Below are 9,633 nucleotides of genomic sequence, written 5' to 3' on the forward strand. Positions count from 1 at the left end.
GATATTGAACCTGCATTGGAACAAATAATCTGACAGGAAAAGCTGGCCTTCAAAGCCAACTCTTAATGTGACTGCATGAGGGTTTGTTTGGGATACATTTATCCCGGACTTAATACCATAGATTTGTCAATTCAGAGGTCTGTGTAAAATACATACAAGTGCTTACCATGGCTCTATGTTATACAGTCATAACTAAACCAAACAAGTGTTATACTGAACTGAATGTATACTAAATCAAACATGCTGTCTAAGTCATACTGTCATTACTGTTGAGCCATGCTATCTAACAGTTCACTTTAAACAGAATGTATGCTAGTTTATACAGAATATTTGCAGTTTGCAGTAAAAATACAGGCCCAACTAACATTCGAACTATCTTTTACACCAATGCTATAATATAAACTGATATTCATTTCTCTATTTCTGCTTCAACTTCAAACTTTCAACAATACATGGTTCAAAGGTTGTGTACCTGGGAATATTTGCAATTGAAGAAGAGGGCAATCAGTAGAGTACAATGATAACAGAATGCAGCAGCAATCACAGCACTATCAGTAGCAACAGGGCAGAATAGCAGCAGGCAAAGCAATACAGCAAGAAACAGGCTCGAGTGCAGAATTGCAACTATGGCCAATAGAAAGCAAAAGCCAAATAACAGCCACACCCAGTGGAGTAGAATCAGAACTCCAGACAGACCAAACCAGTGGTAAACCAATGAAAACACTCGATTAATAGACACAAAAGCATTTAAACCAAACGTCCCTTTTACATTACTGATCCAAATCAACAGCTATAAGTAAACAAAATTGGTTCTTAATTGATTCCAACAAATGTTCAACAGAAGCAAATCGATTTACTATGCTCAGACAGTTGAAACTAATTGACGACTCATGTCGACTCGACTATATTAGCATTAACATACACAATCGTAGCCAAAAATCAGACATTCAGAAGTATGGGACACATGACTCGACTTATACTGATTAAAACAGAATTGTACTTCGAGGAATTAGTTAGTCAGTACAAATTTGGAATACAACCAATACACATGCCTTATCAGAATAGGAGGGGAGGGATTCAGACAAACACAGAGGTTCAAACAAAGTGGACAAACAAAAGTTGATAAAATTAAAACAAATATGAACAGTCTTTTAAAACAAATCACACGGACTAAAAACAAATAAAGGAAAAGAAAGCAGACTCACCTTAAACTTGAAAAGTTAAAAGTTTGAACCCGGATTTGGACAGACCTTTCTTAAGGCTGAACGGACTTTAATCGAAGTGTTTCTCAGATGAGAAACACTTCGATTAAGGTCCATTAGACCTTAATCTCTTTGGCTCGGACTGGCATGGGCCAGTGATGAAGGAACACAAAACTTTCAAAACTTAGATTTGGGATTCAGGCTTCCCTGATCAGATTCGGACCAAACCAAGTATGGTTTGGTCACGAGGAGGGTCTGGGGAGTGTCTGGTGTGAAGCTGGGGTTGGTTGGTGTAGATCGAGTTTTGACTCGAATCTTCAAATGAAGATTCGAGGACCTGGAGGGTGATTCGAACTAAACGGTTAACAGGTCTATGTTCAGGGTGGTGAGGGGGTTCTATGGTGTTCAGGGCAAGGTCACCGGCATCCATGCCGCCGGCTTTCATGGCGAAAGTACGCAGGGGCGGCTAGGGTTTTAGGGCTGTTTGTTTGGAGACGAAGGCTGGGTTTCAGATAGGGGGGGGGCAGGGTAAGATTATGGTCTTATATAGTTAATGGGTGGATTGACCGTTAGATCAATCTAGATCTACGGTCTGGATCTGATAGCTTAAGTGGAACGGTGTCGTTTCAAGGGTAAAGGGTTGGGGTCGGTCCGGGTGAGACGGGTCGGGTTTATTGGTGGGTTATGGGGAATTGATCTTGGCCGTTGATCAATTTGAGATCAACGGCCCAGATCAACCTGTACCAAAACGACGTCGTTTGGATTCTCTGGGCATCAGGTGGTCTGGACCGGGCAGGCCTGGGTTTTGGGCTGTTTGTTTGGGCCAATTTTAATAAATTGGCCCAAGTCTGGGAAGGCAGGGTCCTTTTCTTTATATTTTTTTTCTTATTTATTTTAAAACAAAACTAAGCCAAAAATCAAATTAAAATTAAATACACACTCAATACAATTATTTGCACACACACTAAAATATTTCAAAATAGGTAAAGTCAAACAAAATAAAATCACGGACGAAGATGCCTATTCATGATTTTCTATTCAACGACCGGATTACGGTTCGAATTATGCAGGACACATATTTTTTGAATTTTGTTTTAATAAAGTAAATAAATAAAAACGGGCCGAAGTCACAAATAAATCAACAAAGTGCCGCACAGAAATCCAAAAATTGTACAGCAGGGCCAATTATTATTTTTTATTTCTTTTTGGAGCGATTGTCGTCTGAAACAAAAATCACGTGCTCACATTTATGACTGTGTTTCGATCTTGGATCCTAAAGCCCACGGGCTACCCCGGCCGTTAAAAATTCGAACGACCCGGGTAATCGAATCCTCGAGGCACCAAGCCTATTAGGCAGTGCCCGAATATGAATGGCTTTGACCAGCCTAAAAATGGGTCGGACACGTCCGAAGTCCGTACTCAGAAAGTAAGGTCCTTACGTAAGATCGAAACCTATTAACTCGGAGTTGCCATCAAAATTGAGCCACATTCCGACCTCCGAAAAATGGATGCTCTATACTATATTTGATTTTATGCTAAGGCATTAAAAGAGATACGCAAATGAAAAATTACAAGTACATGCTGGAAAGTAACGATATTGTATTGGCAAAAAAGAAAAAAATTATATAGTTCAAAAAACATTTACAAAGTACTACCTATACTTTACTGTCGGAAAAGTGAATCTAGTTATAGTGTAAAAATAATAATCGGGTAATATGGAATTCGGGTAGACGAATACTCTAGGAAAAACAAAAGATGAAATTGCTAGAGACCCGACTTGACACACCACGTTATTACATTAATCGGCAAAACACATGGAATTTTCATTCATCAGGCCAAACATCTCATGTTTTCGTGTATATCTTCCAAACATTAAAGGAATCCAGCTGAGTCTATTTTTTATCATTCACGGGTGTTATTATTTCCTCTCTCCTTTTAAAAAATAATGGTTGAATTCTTGTCAGTTGGAATGTTACTTATGAGATGCTTTATTTCTTAACTCGGTATTATTAACATTGATGTTCTACTTATGGCAATCTTCTCTACATAATTATGGTACTGCCTCTATTTACTATTAACTTGTACTCGTTTTACATAGTTTATTTAAGCAATGCAGTTAAATTTAATAATTCATCTTCTGTAAAATCATAATTTTACATTATAGATAGAAAGTAAATATGAAGCAAATTCTCTTTCTATAAACAGTAGATAATATAAGAAGATATGTCTTGAATGTTTAAATCCTCCCAAACTGTTTAAACCAATAGGAGTGCTCAATCGTAAGCACAATATATGTCCAGATAGCAGTTATGACTTATGACAATAAACTTTTGCAAGGTAAATAAATGGGTGCAAGAGACACCAATGTTTTACGTGGAAAAAATCTCTTCCATGTGAAGAATATAAAAAGTGATGGGACCAAAGCTCTATTAAATAAATAAGATGATACAATTCCAAAATGAAAAATACAGTTTTATACTAAACAAGGAGAAACAACATGAACAATACAGACAATAAATCAATTGAAGAAACTAGAGAAATCACCCATCAGATCCAGCTACGGTATAGGGTAAAATATGCTATGTTAAGTAATTGCATAAAAGGGTGACACGCGGCACCGAAGGCAGAGGATAGCTAAGACCGAAGACAACTATTCTATTTGCTACCGGAGAGACAGATGCTCATAAAGATACAATAAATCTGCCATCCGATAGAAATTCATGGAGAATATTGTACAATAATTAGTGCACTGCCGTTACAGAGAATTTGGCATTTACACCTTCTTCAATGGCCCTCATAATTGACATTAAAGATGGGCATGATCCTAGGACCTTTATTTCATTACTGATTTGCTTGAAAGCCTTGCTCCCAAAATTACTGTTTCTACTATTTATCTTCATTTCAAGGCTAAGTATTGCGCATTTCTTTAATTATTTTATTATTGCAGGATCAAATCAATTAACATGTCTATATACTACATACAAATTCAACAGTACCGTTTTACGGATAAATAGATAGTATTCACTGTTGAAATCTGAAGCTACATGTCCCTAAAGGTAGTCTTCGATGTCCCAATCAATGACTAAGATATTAAGTGCATTGGGCGGAAACGAATATGATACGTGGATTATTGATATGCTGAACAATGGAATTTAAATTAAATACTATCTATTTAATTTAAAGTTAATATATATAACTGTACAGGCCGACGAAACCACCATAAACATCTACTAATATACAAAATAAACATGACTTGACAATATGTCTTTAGAGATAATTAAACTGTACCTTGTTTGGGACAATGCCTCGACCTACCCATCAAACCTGCAGATATAAAACGGACTCCAAGGTCAAGGTCTGGTAACTCAAATAAAGTGGAGCTTTCCAACCAAGCTTATATTTGACTCTGTCTGCCGGGAGGGTCAGTCTAACTATCAATGAGGATCTGCAGGCATGAAATGCAATGTCCCTGGCAAAAGGGAAATTACTACCAAATAATGTACCGAGTATGTAAGGCAACAGAGTAACTGAAAGCTGAAACTGAACTGATAACATAATAACTGAAAGTAATTGGGAGTAAAAGATATTCTGAAGAAATGCTTACCTGATAATACTGACTCAACTCTCTCAATATAGTATGTGTAACTTCTCTGCCATAGTAGGCTCGCTCATAGGCGCTCGACCATACTAGGCTCTATATCTCAGCCATTCTTGTCTCTCTCATAGGCGCTCAACTATAGTAGGCTCGGTATATAACTCACCATCTGATCAAAGGTTGCCCAATAGGGGCCTGCCCATTGATTATAGCTCGATGGTTGTGAAAATACTGTATTACTATATATATATATATATATAGACTCTCTACTCTATTGGCTAAAATAAAACAAAAGTAAACTGAATATGAAATCCCGATAAGGGATAATATTGAATGAGACTAATATAATGTATATACATTCAGGAATACAAACTTCTCTTTATGCCTCGTTATCAAACTCATGTAGTTACAAGATTAAGCCAAAATGAAGAAAAATTTTGTCGTAACATGCCTTAACTATGTTGAGTCTTAAATACCTTCCAAAAAATTCTTCATACAACTCAACTTAATATACCACAGTGATAAGTTGGTATTTTACCAACTTATCTTGTCTTTAAACCTATACTTTTGCTATATTTGAGTGATAAAATCGTGTATTTTATGTCATTTACTTTGCTTTTACAGGTTGTATGTGATTTAGAGGTAATAGTGAAGAAACCAAGAAAAAACAAGTCAAAAAAGAGCTAAAATGGACAATGAGAAACTACCCAGTGGTTTACTCTTTGTGAATGCGAAGGTACTACGCGAACACGAAGAAGCAGGCAGCTAGACCTTCGAGAATGCGAACGCGATGTAGCAGAACATGAACCTTCACGAACACGAATATGTGAACGCGAATGCGATGACTGAGGAAAGTAAGCCTTTGCGAACGCGAAGGCTTGACCGCGAAAGCGATGAAGAAACTGGGCGTGAAAACTGAGCAGTTTTGGAATTTCACATTTTTGACCCCAAACCCTTTAATAACCAAATCACCTCATTTGTAACATATCTTTGGAAATATTTGAACATTTTTAGCATATTTTTGAGTTCTTAGACTTAGAAAGAACAAGGAGGAAGCTAGGGTTTTGCACACACACTTGGGTCTTGAAGATTTGAAGCTTGTGGTTAAGGATTTCTTACCCATTTATGTTGATTTCTTCATTTCCTTATTTTGTATTGTATATCTAAGTGTATAGTATTTTATCCAACACTTCAATCTTTTTTATGGAAATATTCATGTTTAGAGTGTGGATTAAATACCTTATTGTGCTTATGTATTGAATGATTTTTATCCTTTTATGAAGTGAGTTATTGTTTCTTTAATTATTCTTGTTTTTTAATGTTTCCAAAGGGATTAGTTAACCCTAGGACTCGCCCATTAACTCCGAATTAATTTTAGAAAAGATAATTTGGGGTTGGGAAAGATTAATTAACAAGAACTTGAGGTTTTAACCCTCATTTTATATATTCTAACCAGGGATAGGATTGAACTACTTGCGCCATTGAGGGTGTGCTTAATATCCAAATTGTTTTAGGTATAATTCAATTAGGAAGTCTTGTTAGTCTTTGGAAGAAGCTACTTAAGAAATACTATATGTGGCTAGTTAACATAAACTCGCTCATATTTGTAAAATCGTGAAATACATTGGATCGTTACTTGAGTGTAATTCCTGATGCATTTATCCTTGTAGCCTTTAATCATTTTACTTGCTTTCTAGGTTAGTTTACATTTCCGCATTTAGTTATAAACACTTTTTAAACCAAATTCTTATTGTTTGGCATTGCGCAATAAGTGATAATTCTCTTATATTCCTAATCGCCTACATATCGTTCTCTGTATGATTCGACCCCGACTCATAGTTGGGTAAATTATATTGCATGTGACCGTGTCCATTTACTTTTTAGTAGTGTATTTGGACGTCATCACACATCATAAGGAGATTCAAAATCAGTGCTAAATAATAGCTAAGTTCGCAACTTAAACTAGTAGCTCGTTTATGTAAATTTGGGCAGCATCTCCCTTGTAACAAGGCCCTCCTCCAATACCATACACCAATATCACCAAGAACAAAAAAATAAAAATATGTATGCATCATTTTCCAACCTTATCTCCATCACAATATATCAAAAAACATCTCACACACCCTAATCATTTCATACAAAAAACGACAACAAAAGTAGTGTCAACAACCTAAAAATGTAATAACGAATGACCATCCCACCATTCCGTAATTATGTGGTGTTTCACGACACCTTTTATCATCCAAAACTTCATAAAATATCAGCAAGAAAGACAGGCCAAAAGCAATACAAAACAGCCCATAAAACAGTCCACTACAAATCGAATAATACAAACTCATGGCTTCCGATCACTGTCTCATGAGTTCTAACTATTAGGAATGAAATTTATCAACCTTACTTGACATATAATGCTTAAATAAAGAAAATATATGTATTATTAACTATGAAGTACCTTCCAAAACTCAAACTACAAAGAAAAGGAGAGGCGGTATAGCGATACTTACATCGTATGAGTTGTTCTAGAGTTATTGCTTCTTGATTTTATACCCCGGATGTTAATATTCTTTAAGACCCTTGTGGATAGATTGAGGATGAGCTTAGGGGTCTTATTCTGGTCGTGGTATGTGGAAAATTGAAGAAGGAGATGCTATATATATATCCATTTTTTATAAGTCAAAGAAGTGCTAGCTTTGCACCCTATTATTGGCTCTTCTTCAGACGCTTATATCTTTTTATCCAGATGTCATATGAAAGAACTTCTAAGAGCGTTAGAAACTAAATTCCAAGAACTTCAATTTGGTATGTAATATGTCCCAAAAATAACTCATATAGCACACGAAATGTATTTCTCAAAAAGCTTTAGTGACACACCTACTTGTCACCTATCCAGTTTGCGCAGTCTCGCAAAACCGCAAATATCTCTCTACTTCTATGTCATATCGATGAACGATTAAATGTGTTATAAGATAGACTTATAGTTATTCAATTTGGTAAGTATATCATCCCTTAATTCCAAGTATATTGGGAGAAAATCTCAGCTACATTTGACCTAACTTTCAACATATTTATAAATATAAATTGTGATGATCTTTGCCAACTTTTGTTCCACAACTCGCATGATTATAGAACATAACACACAACTATCATGAGACAAAAATAACTTATATAATAACCTCTTTATTATTTTTAGCACCTTGGTCTCTGTTAAGACCCCAGTTCGCCATCCGTGAACTGTCGTGACGGCACCTAGTCTCTATGACTAGGTAAGCCTAACAAATTGTGGAAAAAGAACAAAATGCGGAAACACTAATAAAACTGAAGATAATCAAATATAGAAGCATTTAAGATGCCGCTAGGCATATACAATACAACTCTCAAACTGAAACTACATTTCCCAAAACTCGGAATCTCAGGAAATCACAAGCTATTGAATAAATACAAGTGTATAACTCCAGAATGTCTAAACAAAAGTAAATACAAAAGGGCTGATATTATAAGGGAGAATGGAAAGGGTCTCCTCGGTCTGCGGATGTGAAAGATATACCTCGAAGTCTCTAGAGAATCACCTCGCCTCAAGGGTAGTAGGACTGAGTCGAAGTACATAGATCTGCACATGAAAAACATGCACATAAAGGGCATGAGTACACCACAACGGTACTCAGTAAGTGTCAAGCCTAACCTCGGTTGGTTAATGATGAGGAAAGTTATGGCCCTACTGAAAATAAGGTATAAATGTATAAAGTATGACGATATAATTAAGTGTTAACGGTATGAAGTATCAAAGGATAATAAGAAAAACAACAAGTACAACGGAAAGAGAAGGAAAAATACAGAGAAAATGTAACTCCACACAGCAATAGCAACCGAGGATCTCTAAGGATACAGTCCTGTAGTCCCCAAATGTAAATATCCAGTTGCCCTCCCAGGTGTCATCTCATAGTGCGCGGGGATCTACCGTTATCCCGATCCGTAGTCTCAAATATAAATATCCAGTACAAGGGGAGTCTACCAGGTACAGTCCCGTAGTTCCAATGTAAATGTGTAGGGGGGATCTACCGAAATACAAATCTGTAGTCCCAAAGTAAACATGCAGGGGGATCTCCCGGGATAACATCCCGTAGTCCCAAAATAAACACACACCAACATACGAAGAATATTCAATTCAATACAAATTTCATACCAAGGTTAAACAGTTATTTCTAACCTAGCATACTGCACATAATTTAATTAAAGCAGTTTAAGCAAGTAAGGCAATTAAGTCAATTAGACATGCTTCCCTAAGCTAACAGTAGGCTTAAATTGAAAGTAACATAAATAGGGAAAGAGAACATAGTATAGTTACTTAATGAAAATAGGATTTTCAACAATTAGCACAAGTACACACTCGTCACCTCACGTACAAGGCAGTTCAAATATCAACAATACCAAATCTTAAGGGGAGTTTCCCCGATACAAAGTTAGACAAGCCACTTACCTTGAACGGGCTCAAAACTCAACCTGAAACCACGCTCTTGCCACGAGTACTCGACTCCAAATGGCCCAAATCTATTCAAATCAATTTCATAATGTAAATATAACTTGAAGTAACTGATTCTACTAATAAATTCTAAGTTAATACGCGAAATTAAGAAAAATAACAAAAATGCCCCTAGGCCCACATCTCGGAATCGGGTAAAATTTATATTTTTAGAATCCTCGTACTCTCATGAGTTCAGTCATACCAAAAGTACCAAAATGGAACCTCAAATGGTCCCTTAAATCACCACTTAAAACTCTCCAATTAACCAAGCCCTAACCCTCAATTTACCACTGATTTTCCTTCAAATTTCATGCTTA

This window comes from Nicotiana sylvestris, unplaced genomic scaffold, assembly GCF_000393655.2.
Source record: "Nicotiana sylvestris unplaced genomic scaffold, ASM39365v2 Un00009, whole genome shotgun sequence".
Classification (NCBI taxonomy): Eukaryota; Viridiplantae; Streptophyta; class Magnoliopsida; order Solanales; family Solanaceae; genus Nicotiana; species Nicotiana sylvestris.